The sequence below is a fragment of the Mobula hypostoma genome, chromosome 6 (genome assembly GCF_963921235.1).
Source record: "Mobula hypostoma chromosome 6, sMobHyp1.1, whole genome shotgun sequence".
Lineage (NCBI taxonomy): Eukaryota > Metazoa > Chordata > Chondrichthyes > Myliobatiformes > Myliobatidae > Mobula > Mobula hypostoma.
Genome location: NC_086102.1, coordinates 45,927,051 through 45,953,817, shown reverse-complemented (window position 1 = coordinate 45,953,817; position 26,767 = coordinate 45,927,051). Strand labels below are relative to the sequence as shown.

At 40.7% G+C, this 26,767-nt stretch overlaps 1 protein-coding gene and 1 long non-coding RNA gene across 2 annotated transcripts in view; one reads left to right on the top strand and one right to left on the bottom strand.

Annotated features, from left to right (window-relative positions):
* Nucleotides 1-3,170, bottom strand: part of vangl1 (VANGL planar cell polarity protein 1) — a 60,616-nt gene extending 57,446 nt beyond the window's left edge. Inside the window, exon 1 of the mRNA XM_063050741.1 lies at nucleotides 3,013-3,170. The gene's annotated coding sequence lies outside the window, so the exon portion shown is untranslated. The remainder of the gene's footprint in view (nucleotides 1-3,012) is intronic.
* A 67-nt stretch (nucleotides 3,171-3,237) lies between these two features.
* LOC134347524 (uncharacterized) lies at nucleotides 3,238-24,365 on the top strand. The gene is made up of 4 exons (XR_010018178.1): nucleotides 3,238-3,355; nucleotides 9,140-9,276; nucleotides 15,346-15,412; nucleotides 23,138-24,365. It is a non-coding gene; the product is annotated as an uncharacterized LOC134347524 (long non-coding RNA).
* Nucleotides 24,366-26,767: the final 2,402 nt, after the last annotated feature.

The following is a 26,767-nucleotide window of genomic DNA, read 5'->3' as shown; positions in this document are numbered from 1 at the left end:
CTTCAAAGCAAATGCAGAAATTCAAAGGACAGCATGTCAGTAGTAGCCACTTCAATATAAAGCAATAAACAAAGATAAAGAACAAATGTCCATCCAGTAAAATCTACCTTTCATTATTACGAAGGTCCTCCTTTGATAACTACTGTATTTCTACTCTGAATTGGCTCTTCATCACAAATTTAGTACCATCCACAAATTTAGAAATTGTATTTCTGATTCTAAAGTCAGATACATTCAGATAAAATGACAGAATTTAAACTTTCTGACATTATGACCACTTTTATGGGGTTTTCAAGTTCTGATACCAAATACAATCTGTGAACAGAGTATTAAGGTCGCCTGCAGTCATAAGAAAATTATGTGCTACATAATTATCACTTCAACTAAAGAATAGTATGGGATTGATCAGCGCAAAACAAAATATTTAGCTATATTTTTATTTCTTTAGAGTAACAGCATGGAACAGGCCTTTTGAGCCCCAGTACATCTTAGGACTGTTGGAGGAAACCACAGCACCCAGAGAAAACCCATGCAGTACAGACTCCTTACAGATAGTGCTGGAATTGAACACCTTGATGCCCCAGTTGTAATAGCGTCCTAGCAATTGCTACACTGTCATCTTAAAACAGTGGATGTGTGCAACAGACACACCTCATTGATAATACATGACAAGTCACTTTCCCAAAATTTTAAACTTTTCGTGTTTCTTGTCACTACAGGTACTACCTAACCAAAGTTTTGCAAGCTTAGAGAACATTACAGCACAGTACAGGCCCTTCGTCCCATGATAATGTGCCAACCTTTTAGCCTAATCTAACCTTTCCCTCCTACATGTTTCTATATATATTATATAGTCCCCCAATATTCTATCAATATGCCTATCTACATCCACTACTCTCAAAAGAAACTTCCCTCTGATAACCGCTACATTTTCCTCCAAACACCTTAAAATTATGTCACTTTTAAAATCTATTTCCACCCTGGGAAAAACTCTTTGGCGATACTTTTGACCTATGCATAATCACCTGGTACACCTTAAGTCACCTCTCATCCTCCTCATTTTCCTAAATTCCAGCAATGAGAATTACGGGAGTGAAGCAAAATGAAGATATTTTAGCTCAAGTCATGACATCATAGTCAATTAAAAAAAAACCATACAAGTTATGGAATTGATTTTATTTTAGGTCTGAAAAATAAATGGAATGTTCAGGCACCAATAATTTGTTATCATGTTCAATCCACTTAGTTGATGTATGATATCCATTATGCAAGGTTAACATTCAATTACAAGTTTGAGTTATAATTATCTGAAAATACCAATTTACATTTTTATAAAGATTCACTCGAAAGTAATAAGAAAATTTAAAAATTGTTCATAACTTTTTTTGCTGACTGCTTGCTTAAATAACAATTTTTTAAAACTGAGTAAACATGGAAAACCTCTCTACATTCAACAAAAAATATGCTACATCTAAAATGCAAACAATAACCAACAAAAAGCTTCCTAAATCAAAGCAGAATAAAAATTAACACAATATTTCAAATGGAACTGGAAATTTTAAGCAGTGTGAACAAATAAATCACACTTATAATTTCACAGGGTGTCTTCCTGCTCTACATCACTAATTTTTTTTTACACTATTTGCCAGTGTAAAATCTTTAAAAGCAGCAGAATCAATTTATCAGCATAGGTACTGTCTGACCCACTGAGTTCTTGCTGCTTTTATTTTAGATTATTCTCAAAAATTTTCAAGTATTTATGTTGTTAACCTCACTTCTTAAAAGCTCATTTTTCCTTTGAAATTGAATTATGCATGGCATGCAAATTCAACTGGGAGGTAGGGCAATTCATTTTTAAATGTTTGCCAATAGTAGGTTGAACACTACTGATGAACCCCCATGATTATTATTTTACTCTACAATGAATTGACAACCCACTAATTAGACACTTATTATAGTAATGGAGCGTGCAACAGTTCAAATTCAAGACAATTTCGAATTCATGGCACAATCCATCAGTGAGATATACACGTTTCTGCAGAATGCCCTGTGCTTACACACTTAAACCTGATGTAGTGGAGTGCGATGGCACTATTTCAGAAACTAGTAAATTAAAATTTAAGTGACATAAGCTTTGCATTAAAGTTGTGTACCACAGCATCTTACATAGTTTACATCAATAATTTTCAACACAATCTGTGTATATGCAACCAAACAATAGTTTTTGATCTGTCTACCTCGTTAGCCTATATGCAGAAGATAGAAGATAACTTCTTATATTCCTCTCCATCAATCATCCACACTGAGCAGTATATTTCCATCTGCCGATCACCATGAGGACCTTACTTTTCCAACCTCAATATACATACAGATATGTATCATTCACCAACCATCACATCCATTCTGTCACTTTCTCTCCCCAAGAGTGACTTGCCTTCAATTCCTAAATGAAGATCTAATGCAACACTCTTTCCATTCCACTCCCCCACCCTTGCCCGGGACATATTCGTCCTGCTTTCATCTCCCATCCACTCCGGAATATCATTCATCACATTTCACCATCCCCATTGGGAAATCGTTGTCTACCTCCCAACCCCCGAGATTTTGTATGATTTGCCGAATTTGAAACATTCCCTCGATTTAACGTCATTGTTTCACGGGACCAATGTAAGCGTCGAGCTGGTGGCGATGCGGGCCCAGGGTTGCTTCTCCGCCTGTTGTGTGTCCGCCCCTGATACGGAGGCCTGGCGTTGGCGCGTCCTTTCTCAGGTCTACAACAGTGCAGGCGGTAGCACCGGCTCTTTTCCGTCCCTACACTTGTGCATGGGAATGCAAGCAAGGCCTGCTAATGGGAAAGGAAATCAAGAGCCTGCGAACTAGGCCGCAGCGTCCACCGCTTCTCCTTTCTCTCCCAGCAGACTAATCCCAGAGACCGCTTCACAATTCCCGAGCCCGAGTATTTCCCTTAACCGGATCGCGAAAAAAAAAACAGTGCTTTACAGCCTCACTGACCTGGACCTGGCGTCCTGTGGAAACGATCTCGCTGCTGACCGCTCGCAATCACAAAAAAACCCGGATTCAGTGGGGGAGGGGCAGAGAGGGGCGTCGAGATGGAAACACATCCACCGGGGAAAAAATTCAATCCCGAGAAAACGCGACAGCCCACTCAGGCCGCCGTACACCACTCGCGCGTGCGCACGACGAGCGAGCCGCTCCGATTACCCGCGCGCGTCACGTGACACGCTCGGCGTTTCCCTGGCAGCGCGGCGCCATCGGCCGCTGTTGTCCCTAAGCACCGCCGGTGATGCGTCGCTGCCCCCGACCGGTGGAACTCTTCAGGCTGCAGAGACTTTCTGTAAGGAAGTACACCGAGCACAAAGCTTTCACCAGATCTCAAGCTCACAGTCACCTGTAGTGCTTTGTTTTGGGCTGACCGGGCAAGAAAAATGTCCTTCAACTTGACAGAGAATTTTCTACCCGTTGTCCGAGGTTTCTTGTCAACTCCTTTCTCTTTGATGGTGAATTAATCAGACAATACAAAGCCTACATGTTATGTTCGAAAATTAAACAATTACAATTGTTGGAATTAAATATAACTACAAAAAATGAACAACATCTGTGGAGAGAGGGAAATAGTTACCATTATAGGCAACCAGAAACTTTTAGAAAAAGTGTTTTAAGTTGTAGAGAAGGTGCTGAGAGCAAAACGATGGATTATAGTTGGATGGAGATTGGAGAAAAATGTATGATTGGTGTCAACTGAAAGTATGATTAAGGCTTCCTAATGGTTGTCAATATGTGTAAACAGACAGAGAACAAAACCTGGGTATAAACTTCTCTAACTTCTGCTAAGGCCCCACCTCCCCCTCGTACCCCATCTGTTACTCATTTTTATGCACACATTCTTTCTCTCACTCTCCTTTTTCTCCCTCTGTCCCTCTGAATATACCTCTTGCCCATCCTCTGGGTCACCCCCCCCTTGTCTTTCTTCCCGGACCTCCTGTCCCATGATCCTCTCGTATCCCCTTTTGCCTATCACCTGGCCAGCTCTTGGCTCCATCCTTCCCCCTCCTGTCTTCTCCTATCATTTTGCATCTCCCCCTCCCCCTCCAGCTTTCAAATCCCTTACTCACTCTTCCTTCAGTTAGTCCTGACGAAGGGTCTCGGCCTGAAACGTCGACTGCGCCTCTTCCTATAGATGCTGCTTGGCCTGCTGCGTTCACCAGCAACTTTGATGTGTGTTGCCTGGGTATAAAACTTCGGTTATACCACATTTGGAGTTACATGCGGTTCTGGTTGCCAAATAAGGATATTGAGTCTTAGGAGATGGTACAAAGGCAGTTTCCCAGGATGTTGATTGGATCAGAGAATATGTTTGTATTTAGATTAGGTTTATTAGTCACATGTACATCAAAGCATACAGTGAAATGTCTCATTTGTGGTCATTTCACTAGCTACATTAGCTATTAATTATAAGGAGAGGCTAGACTTACTTGGATTGCTTTCTCTGACGCATTGGAGAGTTCGGCCATGTGTTCAGCAATCATGTTTGGCTTTGCCATCGCTGATTTCTCTTTCTGCTAGATGTTTAATTGTCCACTGCCCTTTAAGACTTGGTGTGGGAGACTTGATCTGATTTATTGGGGTTGTGGAATGACTTAACTCTACCTATTGCTCCTATTTTTGATGTCTACACGTATGTTTTTTCAGCAGCTGCAATATAGAACTGCTTTTTTTTTAGGTATCTTGGTGTTGCTCTCATTGGAAAGATTTTTGGATTTTTAAGTAATTGTTTTATTTAATAAGGATTATTTACATACTTTACAAAAATAAGCCTTGTGTATGTAATAGATTTTAAGGCCATAGCTTCTTTGAACATTTTGGACAGAGTGCTGGGTTGGGGAGGTGTGTGCAGGAATATCATGCTGTCTTTATATAAAATGAAACGTGTGTTATGCAAGTCAATTAATATATTACTTGAGCTACTGATCGTTTCCCAAAGTTATCTTCAAAAGCATCTTGTTTTTTCCTCTCCTGCTCTGCCATTTTTGTCAGCCAACAATGGGCAACTCTTTAAACCACACCCCCTCCCATGCCCAACAGCTCACAGGAACAGAGGAGGAGTTGAGTAGGACACCCTGGTAGGGGGTCTGCAAGGGTGGGTTTATTTTAGAAATGAGTAGTGGGGTAGGGAGGAGAGAGGTGGTGTGGTGGCTTGAACAGATAGGTGTCAGTAATTGTGGGAAAATGACTGGCAGAAATGGATGGTGGTCAATGAATCAGTATTGGGCTTTATTTCACCGGTATGTATTGTGAAATTTATTAACTTTACAGTACCAGTACAATGCAAGACATGATAATAGAGAGAAAAAGAAAACTGTGAATTACATGAAATATATATAAAATGGTTAAATTAAATCAGTAATGCAAAAAATAGGAAATTAAAAAAGACAGTGAGGTACTGTTCATGGGTTCAATGTCCATTCAGAAATTGGAGGCAGAGAGGGGAAGAATGAGTGAGGGTAGGAGACTGGTGCTGAAGATACTTCTTTAATGGGAAGATGAGGAGTGAAGGTAGATGTGAGCTTTACCTGTATATGAAAAAAGCACCTGCAATAACAGCTAGCGTTAGTTGCCAAAGGTTTGTGACTATTTCATTTTGAACAGTGCCTTGTCAAATGGGATGGTCTGTAGAAGAATGTGCCAGTTGAACAAAGATGAATGGGTATATAACTTGAATATGGGGTAGAAAGAACTACCAGTAGATGAGAGGTTTGGAGAGAGGGAAGAAAAATGCCAACTTGAACTGCAGGAGTATTGTGTTTCTGTGAAGTTCAGAAGTTAATGTTTACTGTATCTCATGAACTGGTTTGGAATGTGGACTTGAAAAGAGACTACTTCTCCAAAACTACACTCAATAATAGTTTGATTTGTTTGCCATAAAAATCTATCAAACAAAAAAGTGAGCAAATGACCCCAGATGCAAGATTTTAATGTAAAGAAATATGCTTGTGTGGGAAATATAATGTTGGACTCTTCACACTCGGATTTTCCCTTTTAGGCTTTTATGTACTTATGCTTTCATATTAATCACAGCTTAAATTTCAAAGCCCATGCAACTATTTGTTTTGAGATATCAGAAGCTTAAAATCAGCGCCCATTCTTGAGCAGTTAGTATTTGGAAATTGTGCCAACTTTCATTGAAGTTGTTAGTCAGCTTTGTTAGTTATCTACATCTACTTCAGTGCTTTTTGGGATCATTTCAAAATCAGAAGCAATGAAATAGAGAAGGATTCATTAAACCTGCCAGCTGTACACAACAGACCTATCATGTTGGTAGTATCCCAGTGAAGCGTGAATCCTGTTAGCTCAGTTGCACTCGCGATTTTTCTGTGGGTGGAAAGCAGTGCAGAATTTAGATGTTTTCCAGCCTACTATATCTACAATTGGCACTGCAGAATGTATTACAGATTGGAATTTCCTTGGAGCTGTTCCTGCTTCATTGATGTAATATTGCCATATGTGTTAGCAGGATTTTTGCCATATTTCCAGTGAAGTTATAGTGGCAGAGTGAAGTATTCAGAAGAAATCCTTGGCCACAATTCACTTCAGAAGACTGTAAAGTTTACTCAGTGAAATCTGTTTGAGAAGTGGGTGAGAACATGGAAGTATTATTATCCAGTGTTAAATTGCCAATGTTTGTTGTCCATTTAGTGATCTGGAATCCACTTGATAGTGTTAAGTTCAAGATACTGGTGACTATCACCAGTACGGCAGACAAGCTTTCACAACCAATAGTTCGCACTGGTCACACAAGAGGTACTTCATTCACCACCTTTGCCATCCCCAGATTTGATTGGATTGTTGCACATTCACTGTTTGGGATGGTGTTTCCTGCGATGTTATATCAACCTTTCCTCCCTTTTCCTTCCTGAGCGATGGCAACATATCCATGAAGGAGCACATGTATGCAGTTCTCAATGTACACAAGTGAAATCTAACCTGAAGTAAAACTTAACTTTTTTAAATTTGAGTCTGTAGTTGTATAAAGGTTCATTAAGGATCTTAACATGTTTAGTGAATGCTTTCATTATTTTTCTTCAGAGAAATATAAACACTAAGCAGGGTGAAATAAGAAATGTGTTTTTTTGGTTCTTCCAATCTCATTTCACTACTCTTGACTTCATATCTGTTTTTTGTTATGAAATATCATAGTATTGGCCATTCATTATTTTATTCTGGGCAGGTGATAAGCAGCATAACTAGAGCATGTGTTATTAACACTAATACAAGGAATGCAAATTTAGTCCTGTTCCTCAGCTACAAATTATTACTAGCTATAAAGTCTGAGTCTGTTAGCCAAATATAGCAAAAATGAAGGGGTAAACAGGCCTCGTTTCTAAAGCATATGGCAAATTAAAAATGTGACAAACCATTTGCATTCAGACTCCTTGGAAGAAGATAGAGGAAAATATTCTCTCTGAGTTTTTAAAGCCACGGTAAGGCTAATGTGAGATAATGGTGGTTAGTAAAGGACCCAGTCAACTATTTTAAAGGCTTCTGGATTAATTTGACTATGTAAACATTGAGGAGATATGAGCAAAATATATTATCTCAGAGTATAAGGCAAATTGCAAGTATTTAAAAAGTGGAATTGTTTTAGTTTTAATCGATTACAATAATTGAGTAAGTGAATACTACTCCCAATGAGTAACATGTGGCAGATGTGATTGTTATTTTGGGTGCTTTGTCTAGTTGTTCAATCTCCCTGGAAATCTAGATGAATTGTTTTCGTTTGTCATTTTGATAAAAACATTTAATGTTTCAGGATAATGCAAAGTTAGTGTGTTACTTGAATCCAGATGGTATTACATTGCTTTTAACACAAACTCTATTTTTTTGACATATACAATTCACTTTATACTTGGCATTTTTCTTCATTTGTAATTCAATATCCCCCTGTTAAGCTGATTGAACCTCTTGCACTTTGTCAAGTCTATTTTTTCATTATTCGTTTCATGTCTGTATCTGTTTATGACTTGAAAAAGTCTTTTGTTATTAGGGGAGTGATTTAAGTGTTGATTAAAAAATTACATATATCTTGTTTTAGGTCACATGTTTTTTCTTTTTATGTGCAGCACACATTAATTCTGCATTATGATCTTTAAATCTCAAAAGTCTTAAAATCTTTATAAGGCAAATATATAAAAGGACATATTAGAAATGGAGAACAGGTTAACTATCATGTGGAACAGTGAAGTGTTAATGTTTTGGGTGTAATCAATCCTTCCTCAGATAGCGTAGTGGTCAGCATAATGCTATTCCAGCTCGGGTCGTCGGAGTTCGGAGTTCTATACCAGCATCCTTTGTAAGGAGTTTGTACTTCCTCCCTGTGGAATGAGTGGGTTTTCTCCGGATGCTCCAGTTTCCTCCCACAGTCCAAAGCTGTACTGGATAGTAGGTTAATTGGTCATTATAAATTATCCCATGACTAGGCAAGGTTAAATCAAGGTTGCTGGTGGCGCAGCTTGAAAGGCTGATTCCACGCTGTATCGCTAAATGAAAATAAAATAAATTAATCTCCAACATATATTAAGAAGGATAATAATTCAAGTAGATTTTTATTTGCAAGACTGTTCCTCTACCTGAGATAAGCATATGAGAGCGAGAGTAAAGGTTAAGGTTGGTAGATTTAGATATGGAAAGATTGAAGGGGGTTTGAAAGCAGCCCACTCCCTCGAGGTTGTGACTTAATTGTTTTTTAGGTTTGTAGGGAGAGTTTTGAGGACAGAGAGGGGAGTCAGGGACAGATTAGGGGCAGGGATGTGGAGGAGTTAGAGGTCACACTGGAGTCAGCATCATGAAAATAGGATCCATATTCGTTTGTTGGGTCAGTAGACCAATGAGGATGAGGGCTGGTACTGCTCCCACCCCAGTCAGTGAGCTATTGGCAGGTTCCATGATTGGAGTTCTATGTGGACAAGGGGTACGAGGGCTGGTGACCCCCCCCCCCCAAGTTGTGCAAATTGACAAGACTGGAGTTCAAGGCCTGGTGTTTGGGTTTCCATCTTTGGTAATACTGCAATTTGAAGCCTGGAGTTCATGATCTTCAACTAAAGTCCTCATGCATTATCATTAGATTCTGAAGACCAAAGCCTGAAGGTCACTCAGAAGTCTGGAATTTGAGGCCTGATGACCGGAGTGCTGAGTCTCTGAGCCCACTGAGAAAGTTGAAGCTGAATGTTGGTGAATCTGCAAGACCACTGGAGGCTGGAGGTGAACTGTCTTGGGGTTGGAGAACTCTGTGTGTGTGTGTGTGTGTGTGTGTGTGTGTGTGTGTGTGTGTGTCAATGGGTGGGTGGGAAGGGGGACAACGCTTGTTTTACTGTTGATTTTTTTGCTAGTTGTATAGTGTTTTGATTTGGCATGTCAACAAATACACTCAAAAACTTATATAGTTGTACTGTGGGAGCATTCTGACAGGCTGCATCACTGTCTGGTATAGAGGGGCTATTGCACAGGACCGAAAAAAGCTGCACAAGGTTGTAAATCTAGTCAGTTCCATCTTGGGTACTAGCCTACAAAGTACCCAGGACATCTTCAGGGAATGGTGTCTCAGAAAGGCAGTGTCCATTATTAAGGACCTCCAGCACCCAGGGCATGCCCTTTTCTCACTGTGATCGTCAGGGAGGAGATACAGAAGCCTGGGGGCACACACTCAGCGATTCAGGAACAGCTTCCTCCCATCTGCCATCTGATTCCAAAATGGACATTGAATCTTTGGACACTACCTCACTCTTTTTTAATATATGGTATTTCTATTTTTGCACAGTAAAAAAAATCCATTCAATATATGTATACTGTAATTGTAATACTTGTTTATTTATTATTATTATTTTATTTATTATTTTTTCCTGCTAGATTATATATTGCATTGAGCCGCTGCTGATAAATTAACAAATTTCACGTCACATGTAGGTGATGATAAATCTGATTCTGCCGAGCATTGTGGTCATGCTATATTGGCATCAATATATTTGGTGACACCATGCAGTCTGCACCCAGTACAATCTTAGGCTTTGTTGGTTGTTAATGCAAACAACTCAGTTCACTGTATGTTTTGATGTACATGTGATAAAATAATTAATCAGAAGCTGAATCACTTATTTGGCCAGACTGGGTCCAATATCCTGTCCTGTATTGTTCTGTACATTCTATTTCATTCTATGTAACTGCTACCAAAGTACACTTCAATACCTTTTGTTCTTAAAAATATGGTCATTGTTGAAATGAGCAAACAAAGAAAGTGTGTTCCATTACTTTCGGGTATTTCCAAGTCGGTTAAAGCTAAATAATTGCAATTAAGTTTATCTTTAAAAGCCTTCACTGTTTTAAGAGATGTAACTGTCAGTTGGTCTCCCAAGTAACAAGAGCCAACTACCTACAGTGCCTGTAAGAAGTATTCACCCCCTCCCCTTGGATGTTTTCATGTTTTATTGTTTTACAACATTGAATCACAGTAGATTTAATTTGGCTTTTCTGACACTGGTCAACAGAAAAATACTTTTTTGTGTCAAAGTGACAACAGAACTCTACAAAGTGATCAATATTAATTACAAATATAGAACACTAAATAATTGGTTGCATAGGTATTCTCTCTGAGGCAGAACATTCTGTCCTTAGCAAGGGCCTCATTTTTGTCCCCCTCCGTCCACACCTCAGTAAGTTCCGTGCCCTCCTATTCTGGTACTGCTCCCCAACTTTTCCTTCGGTACATTGACGACTACATTGGTGCTGCTTCCTGCACCCATGCTGAGCTCGTGAATTTCATCGACTTTACTTCAAACTTCCACCCAGCCCTCAAATTCACTTCCTCTATCTCGGACACTTCTCTCCCCTTTCCCGATGTCTCGGTCTCCATCTCTGGAGATAGACTGTCCACTGAGATCTTCTACAAGCCCACTGACTCTCATAACTACCTCGACTATACCTCTTCCCACCCCGCCACATGTAAAAGTACCATTCCCTATTCCCAGTTCCTCCGTCTCCGCCGCATCTGCTCTGAGGATGAGGCTTTCCGTTGCAGGACATCTCAAATGTCCTCTTTCTTTAAGGATCATGGTTTCCCTTCTCCGTCATCAATGATGCCCTCACCCGCATCTCCTCCATTTCCCGCACTTTGGCCCTCACCCCATCCTCCCGCAACCACAACAGGGACAGAGTTCCCCTTGTCCTTACCTACCACCCCACTGGCCTCCGGATCCAGCACATTATCCTCCGCAACTTCTGCCACCTTCAACAGAACCCCACCACTAAGCACATCTTTCCCTCTCCACCCCTCTCTGCTTTCCGTAGGGATTGGTCCCTCCACAACTCCCTTATCCGCACGTCCATCCCCACTGATCTCCCACCTGGCACTTATCCCTGTAAGCGTAAGTGCTACACCTGTCCCTACGCTTCTTCTCTTGCAACCATTCAGGGCCCCAAACAGTCCTTCCAGGTGAGACAACACTTCACTTGTGAGTCTGTTGGGGTCATCCATTGCATCCGGTGCTGCCTCCTCTACATCGGTGAAACCCGACGCAGATTGGGGGACCGCTTCGTCGAGCACCTCCACTCCGTCCGCCACAATAGACATATCTCCCGGTAGCCACCCACTTCAACTCTGCTCCCATTCCCATTCAGATATGTCCATACATGGCCTCCTCTACTGCCATGATGAGGCTAAACTCAGGTTGGAGGAGCAACACTTCATATACCGTCTAGGTAGTTTCCAGCCCCTTGGTATGAACATAGAATTCTCCAACTTCCGGTAATTCCCTTCCCCTCCCTTCCTCTATCCCTATTTCACTCTACCCCCTCCCCCAGCTCCCTCATGGTTCCGCCTCCTTCTTCTACCACCCATTGTTTTCAAGGGCTATGACGTCAATGCTTCCCCTCCCCACCCCTTTGTCTTTCAAATTACTGGTCTTTCAACTGAAGCTACAAACATTCTTCAGTCCTGATGAAGGGTTCCGGTCTGAAATGTCGACTCATCATTTCTAACTGATGCTGCCCGACCTGCTGAGTTCATCCAGTGTACTGAAAGTGTTGCTTTGATCACAGCATCTGCAGATTATTTTGTGCATAGGTATTCACCTCTCCCTTTTAATATGACACACTGGTGCAGCCAATTAGTTTTAGAAGTCAGATATTTAGTTAAATGGAGATATGTTTTTGGAGACCTATGTGCAGTCAAGGTGTTTCAATTGATTGTAGTAAAAATACACCTGTATCTGGAAGGTCCAACTGCTGGTGAGTCAGTATCCTGCATAAACTACACCAAGAAGATAAAAGAACACTCCAGGCAACTCTGTGAAAAGGTTATTGAAAAGCACAAGTCAGGAGATGGATACAAGAAAATTTCCAAGTCATTGAATATCCTTTGGAGTACGGTGAAGTCAATCATCAAGAAATGGAAAGAATATGGCACAGCTGTAAATCTGCCTAGAGCAGGCCGTCCTCAAAAACCGAGTGACCGTGCAAGAAGGGGACTAGTGAGGGAAGCTACCAAGAGACCTATGACAACTCCGGCGGAGTTAGAAATTTCAGTGGCTGAGATGGAAGAAACTGCACATACAACAACTGTTGCCCAGTTGCTTTACCAATTGCAGCTTTATGGGAAAGTGGCAAAGAGAAAGCCACTGTAGGAAAAAAAGCTCCCATGAAATCTTGGCTAGAAATCTTTGTCAGAAGGCATGTAGGAGACTCTGAAGTCAGCTAGATGGTTCTATAGTCTGATGAAACCAAAATTGAGCTTTTTGGCCATTCGACTAAATGCTATGTTTGGTGTTTGCCAAGCACTGTTTTTATAGGCATCCGTTAGTCTCGTGAGACCATGGATTTGCGCCTTAGAAGGTTACCATGGAAGACCAGCAGTTGCCCATGCTGCAAGTCTCCCCTCTCCATGCCACCGATGTTGTCCAAGGGAAGGGCACTAGGACCCATACAGCTTGGCACCGGTGTCGTCGCAGAGCAATGTGTGGTTAAGTGCCTTGCTCAAGGACACAACACGCTGCCTCAGCCAAGGCTCGAACCAACAACCTTCAGATCAACGCCTTAGCCACTTGGCCACGCGCCAACACTGTACATCATCAAAAACACACCATCCCCTATTATGAAACATGGTGGTGGCTGCATCATGCTGTGAGGATGCTTCACTGCAGCAGGCCTTGGAAGGTTTGTGAAGATGGAAGGTAAAATGAATGCAGCAAGATACAGGGAAATCCTGGAGGAAAACCTGATGCAGTCTGCAAGAGAACTATGACTTGGGAGAAGATTTGTTTTCCACAAAGACAATGATCCCAAACATAAAGTCAAAGCTACACAGGAATGGCTTAAAAACAACAAAATTAATTTCCTGGAGTGGCCAAGTGAGAGTCCAGACCTCAATACAATTGGGAATTTGTGGCTGGATTTGAAAAGGGCTGTTCACTCATGATCCCCATGCACACTGAACAGTTTTGTAAAGAAGAATGGGGAAAAATTGCAGTGTCCAGATCTGCAAAGCAGGTAGAGACCTCGCCACACAGATTCAAGGTTGTAATTGCTGCCAAAAGTGCATCTACTAAATACTGACTTGAAGGGAGTGAGTAATTAAACAATCAATTATTTTGTGTTTAATAATTGTAATAAATTTAGACTAATTAGTAAAAATTTGTTTTCACTTTGACACAAAGGAATCTTTTCTGTTGATCAGTGTCAAAAAAGCCAGATTAAATCTACTGTGATTCAATGTGTAAAACATGAAAACTTACGGGGTGGGGGGAGGGATGAATACTTTTTATAGGCACTGTATTATTGATATTGACTGAGGAATATATCGGTTGGTCAGAAGTTCACTCCACTTTTATGCTTTGAATGTTTTGTGTGATGTTTATGTTTCATGTTTTATATTTTATGTGCATCTCAAGGGTCAGACGGCAGCTTGGTTTAGCATCCCACCCAAAGGATAGAGCTTTTTAAAGTGCATTACTTCTTCTGGAGAGCCGGTGCTGTCTTAGCCAATAACCTCCTTCTCCAGGCCAACATGCCTAGTATTAATTCCCTAGTTAAACATCTTTAGTTTCAGTGGGCAGGCCGTGTTATTCATATTCCAAATGCCTGGCTTTAAAAACAGACATCCTGTACTGAACTCTATGATGGGAAGAGATTATCAGGTGGAAAATAAAGGGGAAGAAGTTCAAGGATGTGTTCAAAGTGTAATTAACAAAGTGCAACATCTCCACTGATTCCAGGGAATCTCTGGCCCATGACCACTCAAAGAAGAGAAAGAACATTCAGGATGGAATTACAAACCTCAATTGTATCAATGGCTTTCATAACAGTCTCCTACCCTCCATGTAAACGATCACTACTGCCCTATCTGTGAAAGTTTGTGGCTCCCTCATTCGCCTCATTAGCTTCTGCACAAACCCCAAAACCAGAGTGAAAGTAAATCATCCTCAATCCCGAGCAACTGCCTAAGAAGATGGAAAATGAAACTAAACAACTGTGCTTAAAATTTTGGTGTGAGACTTGAGTTCACAATATTTTGATAGAGTATGAGTATGATCGCTAAACACACAACACAATGTTATGATGGCAATTTATGAGAAAAGACAGTGGATTGTCAATGATCTTTGCAATTAGGTGAAAATCAAGTTACTCAAAGAATAGCTCAAATTATTTTCTACCATAAAACTTATGTACTACTATTTCTGAATTATTATCTTGTGACGGTGGTGGAGATTAAGAGAAATGTGTGAATATGTTACAGTCTTGCATTAAATATATAGGTTTATAACTGCTTTGTAGGCCAGAGATAAAGCAGATAAATCAGTGTGTTTATTAACAACTACAACTGTTGGCTTGGGTTGGCTAAGCACAAAAGTGTTTTACCTTCTTAACTCAGGGTCATTAATTTGGTTTAGCAATAGTAGGTCACCGCAAAATTGCTGGAATTGAGGGGTTGACCATGTGCGCAACCAAACCTGCTACCATGGCCATGTATCCTTCCTGGGAACATGTCTGTGCCACATGGCTTCCAGATCAGTTTACTAGCTTCTTGATTTGGACCCTCTGAGGACATCTGGTACTGGCATTCAATTGACTGCATATTCTCCCTTCTCCTGTCCTTTATCTCTTTCACCTATCAACTTTCCAGCTTTTCACCTCTCCCTCCCCCTCCCCTGGTTTCACCTATCACCTACCACCTTGTACTTGTCCTCCCCTCCCTCTATCTTCTTGCTCTAACTTCTCACTTTTTTTTTCCTGTCTTGATGAAGGGTCTCGACCAAAACATCAACTGTTCACTCTTATTCATAGATGCTGCCTGGCTTGCCGAGTTCTTCCAGCATTTTGTGCGTGTTGTTTGGAATTGAGGGTTGATGAGGTGAGTAGGAGTCTCCTTTATATTACATACTGCTACTGGCAGTTGTAAATTTTGGGATTCTGTAATCACTCCTCAGCTGATCAAATTGCATTAGTTACACTCTTTTTATAGAAGATGTTCTCTAAAGCAGTCTGCAAATTAAAGCAATCTAAAGCAATTTCCAAACCAGGGACTTGAAACATAGGCAGCTATGGCAGCTGCTTGCCTTATTTTGTCTTACCTCTTTGTGCAGTGAAACACCATGGAACTGAAACAACATGTGGAATCCATCCATGGTGCTCAGGGGTCACTCTACTCAAGCTTCGAGTTGCAGTCAACAGAGATTACAATGAAACTAAATATTATAGGAAAGCTCACTGTAAGCAATCATCTATTGGTTAACTCAGACCTAAGTACTCCCCATACCTGGCAAATTGCATTTCTATTTGGCAGCGAAGGATAATAAAGAAAATAATACATTCAATTATTATCTCAACCTCACAAACTTTCTCTCCACCAATACCCTTGTTTTAAGGTCCATTCTCTTTATCTTGACCTTCTTTCCTTCCGTGATGCACTTTGGGACATTTGTTACGTCAATGCACACCATAAACATGTTATAAACACAAGAGATTCTGGAAATCCAAAGTAACACAAACAAAAAGCTGGAGGACCTTAAAGGCTGTACAACATCAATGGAAAGGAATAATATCTCAACATTTCGAGATGAGATTTTTCATTAGTGAGTCCTGATTGACTTTATTTCTTACCATAGATGCTTTCCTACCTGCTGAGTTCTTCCAGCATTTTGTATGTTTCTATAAGCTTAAGTTATTGTTATGAGGTAATTGAACATTTCCTGCCAGAAATAGTGAACTTACATTGAGCAATTTCTTTAAAACTCTCTGCTTTGTGTATTACAGCATCCAAAGCTAACAATGGCAAGTCAACACAAGGAAATTAATTGTTATCACAAATGGACTGTGTCAGCTACTTTTAGTTTGTTAAAAGTTAATATTTTCAAGCGAAAAGGGCATCAGATTATTTTTAATTTGCACAAAAATCTCCTATTGCTGTACTATCAGGGACTCCAGGGGTAACTGAGGCACTCTCTGCACCTGCGACCTATTTGCTCAAGTATAGTTAATATAGCAGTATATGTACACAGGAAGGAAAGCTGCTCACTTTCAGTCAGACAGAAAAGAGAGTCATTCATTTGTTCATACACAGTGGCACATCTGCGATTTTTCTGACATATAGGTTTTTAGTTGTCTGTATGTCTGACTTCTTCATTGTTGCAGCTGCTATAACTTTTGCATGCTTAACCTCAATTTCTGGATTAAACATGCAGGGAAAATAGGTTCCTGCTATTCTTTATGTGGAAAATACCTGTATAAAAACAGAACATTTACTATTTAACTATATTATTATCTGAATAAATTACATGGGATCAGAAAATAAACTACAGTGCGAAGAAAATATTTGTATAAGATGTCACAAAAATAAAGCAATGATGAAGAATACATCTCACAATGATCTGAACACATCATCAGTGATGTAATCTGGGGTCAATGGGTGTTCCAGGTCTTTCAACATCAAACACTCTCATCCAGGCGCCTCAGCCATGGTTCATCAAGCCACGGCTTGTGTTCAGGTAGCATATACTGTCAATCCTCATGGATTTGTTCTCTTCATTCAGAGCCATCTTGTTGATATTGCTGATGGGTATTTGACCAGCTCCTCATATCTGGCAAGCTTCCTCTCATGGGCCTCCTCCAGACTCTTCTCCTACAGCACTGTCAGCTCTAGCCAGATAATGTATTTTGCTGCTTCTGAGACCAGGAGGATATCTAGTCTCACGGTGGTCTTGACGATGTGCTGTGGGAACTTTAGTTGTTTCTCCAAGTCAGTCATGAGCTACCAGTCGTGAACAGGTGCCAGAATCCCTGTGGGTGGCTTTACTCTTGCTTCTGATTGCTCTCCTGCTCTCAAAAGGTGATTGTTCAACTGTACTGTTGAGCTTGTTTGCTGTTACTGATTTTTTCCTTTTGTAAATTATTTTTTATTGAAGTTCATCATTAAACAAACATTTCCATAAGATGTATTTCAGGTATTGTACATACATATCATATAGACATATTTGCTACAAATCTCCACATAGTATTTATTTGAGGTATACACTTATAGAAAAGAGAGAAAAGAAAGAACAAGGAAAAGGAGAAAACTATGTACAAGTGGCGAGTGATTTTTTTTTACAATATACTCATTGATTTGTGAGAATAAAATCAGGGCTATTAGGTGTTATGTAGTTAAACCATTTTTCCCAGTATGAATCAAATTGTTCCAACTTATGATTAACAGATGCTGTTATCTTCTCCGTTTTGTAAATGTCCATTGTAATTTCCATCCATACATTTAAAGCTGGGCTCTCCTCTTATAACCATTTCCTGGTAAGAGTCTTTTTATCAGCCACCAGCAGTATGTTCATTAAATGTTTATGTCTTTTCAACCATTCTTGAGGTATATACCCAAAATATATGGTCTTACTCTCTAAGGGTATTTCACACTTAAAGATGTCTTGTAGGGCATTGTGTATCCCACTCTAATAGTCTTTGATAACGGGGCATTCCCAGAAAATATGATAATGGTTTGCATTTTGATTTCCACAATTTCTCCAGCAAACATGGAGGTTACTATCATAATGGGATTTCTGAGAGGGTGTAATAAAATATCTTATCAAGTTTTTCCATCCAAACTCCTTCCATTTCTGTGAACTGGTACACTTCCATTGATACCTCCATATCATTGTCCATTCTTCCTCAGAGATAATTATCCCTCCTTCCTTCTCCCATTTTGTTTTAATGTATGAAGTCAAATGTGTTTTAAGATTTGACAAACCCTTATACACACTTGAAATGATTCTACTACCGTTATCTGAATTTTATGCTTTTCTAAATAGCTCTATCAAACACGTACTTGCCTTGGTTACATTTTTAACCGTCCTATTAACATACTGTCGCATCTGTAAATACCGATTAAAGTCTTGTTTTTCTAATAAGAGTTTCTCTTTAAGCATTTCAAAACTGAACAGTGTTCCTTCTTTCATTATATTGCAAAGAACTGTTATTCCTTTAGCTGTCCAGTCCTTAAATCTAGCATCCAGTTTATTCAGCGTAAAATCCAAGTCATACGCACACCATTTAAGAATTGCAATATCTCCCTCTATTTTATATTCTTTTATAATAGTTTTCCATATTTTAAGAGTCCATTTCACCCATGGGTTATCAATAGTATTTATGTACCTTCGTAGGTTGTTATCAGTCAAAATTGCCTGTATGGGGATGGAAAGTATCTCCTCCTCAATGTTTTTCCATTGAGCGTCATATGATGAGTTGCACCAACATATCACAGCTCTCAACTGTGCTGCAAAATAATAATCTCTAAGAGAAGGTAGGCCCCATCCCCCCTTTCCCTTGGCTAATTGCAAAGTTTTGATACAAACGCTAGGCCTTTTACCTTGCCATATATATCCTGAATGGTGCAAGTTAGGAAAAGGGGAAATACAACGAGATCTGGGTGTCCTTGTTCATCAGTCACTGAAAGTAAGCATACAGGTACAGCAGGCAGTGAAGAAAGCTAATGGCATGTTGGCCTTCATAACAAGGGGAGTTGAGTATAGGAGCAAAGAGGTCCTTCTGCAGTTGTACAGGGCCCTGGTGAGACCCCACCTGGAGTATTGTGTGCAGTTTTGGTCTCCAAATTTGAGGAAGGACATTCTTGCTATGGAGGGAGTGCAGCATAGGTTCACTGGGTTAATTCCAGGGATGGCGGGAATGTTATATGTTGAAAGATTGGAGCGACTGGGCTTGTATACACTGGAATTTAGAAGGATGAGAGGGGATCTGATTGAAACATAGAAGATTATTAAGGGATTGGACACGCTAGAGGCAGGAAACATGCTCCCGATGTTGGGGGATTCCAGAACCAGAGGCCACAGTTTAAGAATAAGGGGTAGACCATTTAGAACTGAGTTGAGGAAAAACTTTTTCACACATAGGGTTGTGGTTCTGTGGAATGCTCTGCCTCAGAAGGCAGTGGAGGCCAATTCTCTGGATTATTTCAAGAAAGAGTTAGATAGAGCTCTTAGTGATAGTGGAGTCAAGATATATGGGGAGAAGGCAGGAACAGGGTACTGATTGTGAATGATCAGCTGTGATCACAGTGAATGGCGGCGCTGGCTCGAAGGGCCGAATAGCCTACCCCTGCACCTATTGTCTATTGTCTAGTGATAACATTTTGTTCCATTCATTGAATTGATTTTGTTTAATCTCTATTGGTAGGGTCTGAAAGAGCTATAATAGTGTGGGCAGTATATTCATTTTAATAGATTCAATAGACTAAAAAAAAAGGAATTAGGTTCCATCTTGTTATATCTTCCTTTTTTTTATATATATAGGCTGATAATTGCATTCTGATAATTTTGCCAAATCTTTTGGCATAATGATGCCCAAATATTTGACGGACTCTGTTTGCCATGCCTAGGGATATCTACTTTCAATTTCTCTTGGTGGGCTATAGTTATATGAAAGTAATTGGGTTTTATCTATGTTGATCTTGTATCCTGATACTTGACCATATTGTTCAAAGGATTGCATCAATTTAGGTAAAGAGTATGTTGGTTGCCCTAGATAGATCAAAATGGCATCCGTGTAACAGGCCAATTTATGCTCTGTCCCTTTAATAGTAATTCCCCTGATATCTTCATTTTGTCTGATGTATTGAGCTAATGGTTCCAGATATAATGCGAAGAGTAGCGGTGACCATGCACAACCCTGTCTCGTGCTCCTTTCTAGGGGAAAACTATTTGATATATATCCATTGATTTTAATCCTAGCAATAGGGTTGTCATATAGTGCCTGTATAGTTTTAATAATTGTGTCATGGAAACCAAATCTATGTAAAACTCTGCAAAGAAAATTCCAATTAACCAAATTAAGTGCCTTTTCAGGGTCCACGCTTCTCACTATTGCTTCAATTTTATTTTTTTGTATATGATCCAAAATGTGAAGTGTCCTTCGTATATTGTCTTGTGTTTGGCGTTGTTGTAGAAAATCTGTCTGATCCTTATGTATCAGTATGGGTAGAACTCTTCTAATCATTTGGCCATGATGGAGGTAAATCATCTATAATCTACATTAAGAATGGATATTGGTCTAAATGACCAACAGTCCGTTTTATCCTTGCCTTCTTTTGGTATAGCTGAGATTATCGCTTCCTTCCAGCTGGGTGGCATTTGTGCTTTTTTTAGAGCCCAGTTCAGTGTGGGGAGTAAGACAGGAATTAACTCATTTTTAAATTCATTGTACCACTCTGCCATATACCCATCTGATCCTGGTGACTTGCTTAATTTAAGCCTACTAATTGCAGCTTTTAGTTCAACTTCAGTTATGTTGGCAGTCATCGTTCTATTTTGTTCTTCGCTTAAAGTGGGTAACTCTAGAGAATTCAGGAAGGTGTCAGTTTGGTTTATGCTTCCCCCTGGAACTTTGGAATATAGAGTTTTGTAAAACACTTCAAAAGTTTCTTGAATTTTCTGGTACTGATTCTTAAGAAGATTGCTTCTGCAAGGGTCTTCAATACCTGGTCATGTCTCCAGTGGTATCAGCCTTTTCCAAGAGCTTTCGGGCGGCAGCTCAGGATGTGCTCCAAGGTTCCTCTCCTGGAACACAACAGACTGCCTGAGGCATCAACCTTCCCCCAGCTATGCTGGTTGGATGGACTGGGCAAGATGTCATACACCACCTGGACAAGGAACTTGATTTGGTGTGGAACTTGAGCTTGCCAGCCATCAGTCCTTGTCACTCTCCTTTCCAGGGCCTGCTCCCACTTGGTCTAAGCTACTTGCTGCTTCATGCCCGCTGCTTTTGTAGATCTCTCTTCATCCAAGGCTGCTCTCACTTCCTCCTGGATGAGCTTGTGCTTCTCCCTCCCCTTAGCTGTGTCATACCTGGGGACTGGGAAGCTTTCCAGGCCAACTCTTGCTTGGACCACTGCTCCCACCAGGACATTGTGGCATAGCTGAGATTCAGCCTGCTGCACAGCCTCTTCCACTCTTCACTTCCTCCCAGCCTTCACAATGGCCTGTGCCTGGGCTACCTTTGGGTGGCTGGACTCCCTATACTGCATCACCTCTCTAACTCTTGTCACCTTGAACTCTTCCTCCAAGGATTTCAAGGGCACCTGCAGCTTGGTGCTCTTTCCGTAGAGGGCAATGCTGCTGAGAGTCCCAGCCGCCTCTGGAGAAAGCTGCTGATCTTTCTCTCTAGGTTCTCGACAGTGGAAATTGGAACTTCATATACTCGCAATGGCCATCCCAGTAGGATGCTGTGCTGGTATCCCAACCTTGCCCAGTTGATGAGCCTCTCCAGTCCTTGAGGAATCCACCTAGTTCCAGCCAAGGACTCTTTTTATGTAACTTCTTTTATTGTTTATTTTTACTATAGTGGAATTAAATAATGCCTGAGTCAGTGGTGGAGGCAGATACACTAGTGAAGTTTAAGAGACTACTAGACAGGTATATGGAGGAATTTAAGGTGGGGGCTTATATGGGAGGCAGGGTTTGAGGGTCGGCACAACATTGTGGGCCGAAGAGCCTGTACTGTGCTGTACTATTCTATGTTAAATGGGTTCTGGGTCTTATCCAATTATGTGTCAACAACAGTATATTAGCCTACATGCCCATTTAGGTGAGATCAGATTTGTACACAGGTTTCTTCTCTTTTGAAGGACATTATTAAACCAGGTGGGTTTTCACAACAGTAAATCTTCACAATTCTTACTATATTATAGATTTATTTACTTAATTGAATTTCCATTCCCTAAATGCTATGGTGCAGTTTGAGCTCATTTCTCCAGATCATTCATCCAGCAAGTAAATCAGTAAGTCCCCATACCCTGTACTGATTACCATATATCTGTTTGTTTGCTAGAATTCAAAAGGGAACAGCCAAGTAAATATTCATCAAGGGAGGTTATATAATGTATTTCCATTTCTTAATTTATGTACTCAGATTGTTGTCATTCTCTCGAAGCCTTAAAACAAGAAGTTTATGATTCAAGTCCAGAACAGATCGTATCCACATAACATTACAGTTGATTGTTGGGAGATGCTGCATTATTAGAAATATACCATTAAACCATGGCCCCATCTGCCCGTTCAGGTAAATGAAAAAATACCCTGTCATTCAAAGAAGAAAAATAAATGTTGATACCTGGCCAACATTCCCGTGTGCTAAACATTGCCAAAAGCAGACCTTTGGCCTTTGTCTCCTCTTGGGTTTGTAAAGACTCTGCAACTTGGAAAGTAAAGTGAATGCTTTCACTTAAGAGGTGATTTATGGATTGTGAAGCTATAACGTATTCTAACATTACGTATACTGCAAGTTGTTTATTCAATCATTGACGGATAGGAAATTGCATTATCAAACGATTGCCAGCAGGTGGGGTGGTGTCAGAGGATGATGATGTATGAGCTCAACATTGGAGACAGAAAGAGACACAGCTGCTGTTCAGCTGAAAGGATAATCAATGACAGGGAGTATGATCTCAATTCTTATTCAATTACTGAGAAAGATTGTATAACCTGCAAGTATGATAGGAACAAATCTGTTGTACCATTCTTTTATTTTGAATTAAGTTAAAATTAATTCTCTTGTTGTCACATTTAGTCCTGTTTTTCATTTGCAGGTTATTTACGCAGGAAGAAACTATACAAACATAGTGCATAGGACAATATGAAGAAAGTATTCAACTTACTTCTTCTGTCATGGTATTTCAATATTATTCAACATTTTCCAACTTACGAAAGAAAATTGAAATAAAACCCATTATAGGAAATGAAGTGTCGAATTGACATTCAGTTATTCAGCATGTTAATATATGTTATAATAAGTTTTGACTGAACATAATTTTGGTAAACTGCAATGAAATATTATTTGTCAGTGCTCATTTTTCAGCACCATAAGTTAATAGTACCCTTCTGTGGATCATTCAGGATCCATGACGTTCCTAATTACCACTTCTGGCACAAATTTCTTACAGGCATAACACAACAACTAAAACAAATAAAAAAACAAGTACTGCTTTGTGTATGTGTATCAAAAGAAATGCAGTGAAATACTATTGACCTATAAAATCCTCATTGAAAAATTTGAAATCAAGTATGTAATTGCAAAGTTTTTTATACAGTGGAAAGAATTTGATTGTTCATTATGTTTCTCTCTGGCTTTTGGTTCTACAAAATAAGTTCATTCACATTGAAAGTCTAATGATACTGTAGTACTTCCGATGTTTTCCTCAGTGGCAGTTGATTCCTGTCCACCAGGGGGTGTGCAACAGCAGGGTGAGTTGCCCTATGATACCATTCTCAATTCGGAAGCATCATCAGTTACAGGCAAACCCGAGAGATATTGTGAAAGTACATCTGCTTCATTAATTTAGGGAACCATTAGGAATCTTTTCGGGAAGGAAATCTGCTATCCTTACCAGGATGGCCTATATATGACTAGACAAATAAGTATTACTGACTGCTCTCTGAAGTGGTCAAGCAAGATACTAAATTCAGGCACAAATAGAAATAGGCAACAAGTGCTTATTTTGCCTGCACCACCCACATCCTTTGAATGCATAAAAAGGTACAAGTAAAAAAGGATAGGAACTGAAGGTTCTAAAAGTGAGTCATTAATCTTTTTGTTATCTTCACAAATGGAACAAAATGTTGTGTTAAAATGTAATATGTACTTTGCAATGTAGACAAAAATATGTCCTGCTAATTGAATATCTTTGCTGGAACTGAAATATTGAAATACATAATTCATTCATAGAATGCAAATAACTGCCTAAATGATCCTTTTTCATGGAAGCAATAATGTTGGCTAAATTACAGGGAAAATTATCTTCAAACATGCCAAGAGGATGAAAGGAATGACATTCGTCAATGTCCAGAAGTGTAAAATGGGCTACTTACAAACATCCTGTCTCTTTTAAGACCATAAGATATAGGAGCAGAAGTAGGCTATTTGGCCCATCGAGTCTGCTCTGCCATTCAGGTCATGGGCTGATCCAATTCTTCTCCAGTCATCCCCACTCTCTGCCTTCTCCCCATACCCCTTGATTCCCTGGCTAATCAATAACCTATCTATCTCTGCCTTAAATACACCCAGTGACTTGGCTTCCACAGCCACTTGTGGCAACAAATTCCACAGATTTACCACCCTCTGACTGCAGCAATTTCTCTGCATCCCTGTTCTAAATGGACGTCCTTCAATCCTGAAGTCATGCCCTCTTGTCCTAGACTCTCCTACCATAGGAAATAACTTTGCCATATCTAATCTGTTCAGGCCTTTTCATACTTGGGAGATCCTCCCTCATTCTCTTGAACTCCAGGGAATACAGCCCAAGAGCTGCCAGACGTTCCTCATAAGGTAACCCTTTCATTCCTGGAATCATTCTCATGAATCTTCTCAGATGTCTCCAATGTCAGTAGATCCTTTCTAAAATAAGGACCCCAAAACTGCACACAATACTCCAATTGTGGTCTTACGAGTGCCTTATAGAGCCTCAATATCACATCCCTGCTCTTATATTCTATACCTCTATAAATGAATGCCAACATTGCATTTGCCTTCTTCACCACTGACTCAACCTGGAGGTTAACCTTTATGGTATCTTGCACAAGGACCCCCAAGTCCCTTTGCATCTCTGCATTTTGAATTCTGTTCCCATCTAAATAATAGTCTGCCCATTTATTTCTTTCACCAAAGTGCATGACCATACACTTTCCAACATTGTATTTCATTTGCCACTTCTTTGGCCATTCCCCTAAACTATCTAAGTGTGATCGCGGGACTGTCGCAGCAGGGGGAGGAGCGAGGGGCTCGGGAGAGCGCTGAGTGTTGGGAAGCAGCTGAGGAGCTGTGGTGAGCATGCTTTAAAAGGAGCGTGGAGCGGCAACTTGGGACAGTGTGATCGTGGGACCATCACAGCAGGGGGAGGAGCGAGGGGCTTGGGAGAGTGCTGAGTGCTGGGAAGCAGCTGAGGAGCTGTGGTGAGTGTGCTTTAAAAGGAGCGTGGAGGGCAACTGAAGGGTTAAACAGAGTGTTGATTAGTTGATTAGAGGGAGTGAGTACTTGAGATAATTGTCAGAGACAAATAAAAGGAGGGGTAACTAAAGAGGAGCGGCCTGTGTATGAGAGGGTAGGGGTAGAGCTTTCAGGCTTTGGCTCGAGAGGCTTCGGTGAGCAGAGTCTGAGGATGAGCTTGCTCCCAATGAGGTAAGGCTGGGTAAGTTCCTTTAACGAATTTAATGAACTCAAGAGTAGGTAATGGAGGCAGCAGTTAGGGCAGTTGAGTGCTCCATATGCAGTATGTGGGAAGTCAGGGACAGCACAATTGTCCCTGATGACTACACCTGTAAAAGGTGCATCCAGCTGCAGCTCCTGACAAACTGAGTTAGGGAACTGGAGCTGGAGCTGGAGCTGGATGAATTTTGGATCATTCGTGAGGCAGAGGTAGAAACAGACAGGGATTTCAGGGAGATAGTCACCCCTAAAAGTCAGGAGGCAGGTAGCTGGATGACTGTCAGGAGAGGGAAGGGGAATAGGCAGCATGAGCAGAGCACCCCTGTGGCCGTTCCCATCAACAATAAGTATACCGTTTTGGATACTGTTGGTGGGGACAACCTACCAGGGACAAGTTGTAGTGGTTGCGTCTCTGGCTCTGAGACTCAGCTCTGAAAGAAAGGAGGGAAAAGAGGAGAGCAGTAGTGATAGGGGATTCGATAGTTAGGGGGACAGATAAGAGGTTCTGTGGGAGAGATTGAGAATCCCGGATGGTCTGTTGCCTCCCTGGTGCCAAGGTTCACGATATCTTGGATCAAGTTCTCGGTATTTTCAGGAGGGAAGGTGAGCAGCCAGATGTCGTGGTCCATGTAGGGACCAATGATGTGGATAGGAAGGAGGAGGAGGTCCTGCAAAGAGAGTTTAGGGAGTTAGGAGTTTAGGGACAGGACCTCCAGGGTTGCAATCTCAGGATTGCTACCCGTGCCACGTGCTAGTGAGGCTAGAAATAGGAAGATAATGCAGCTAAATATGTGGCTAAGGAGATGATGCAGGAGGGAGGGCTTCATGTTTCTGGACAATTGGGCTTTGTTCCAAGGAAGATGGGACCTATTCCAATGGGACAATCTGCACCTGAACTGGAGGGGGACTAACATCCTTGTGGGTAGATTTGCTATGCTGCTCCAGGGGGTTTAAACTAGATTTGCAGGGGGAGGAGAGCCAGAGTGTTAGAGCAGATAATGAGGTGGAGGAGGATAAA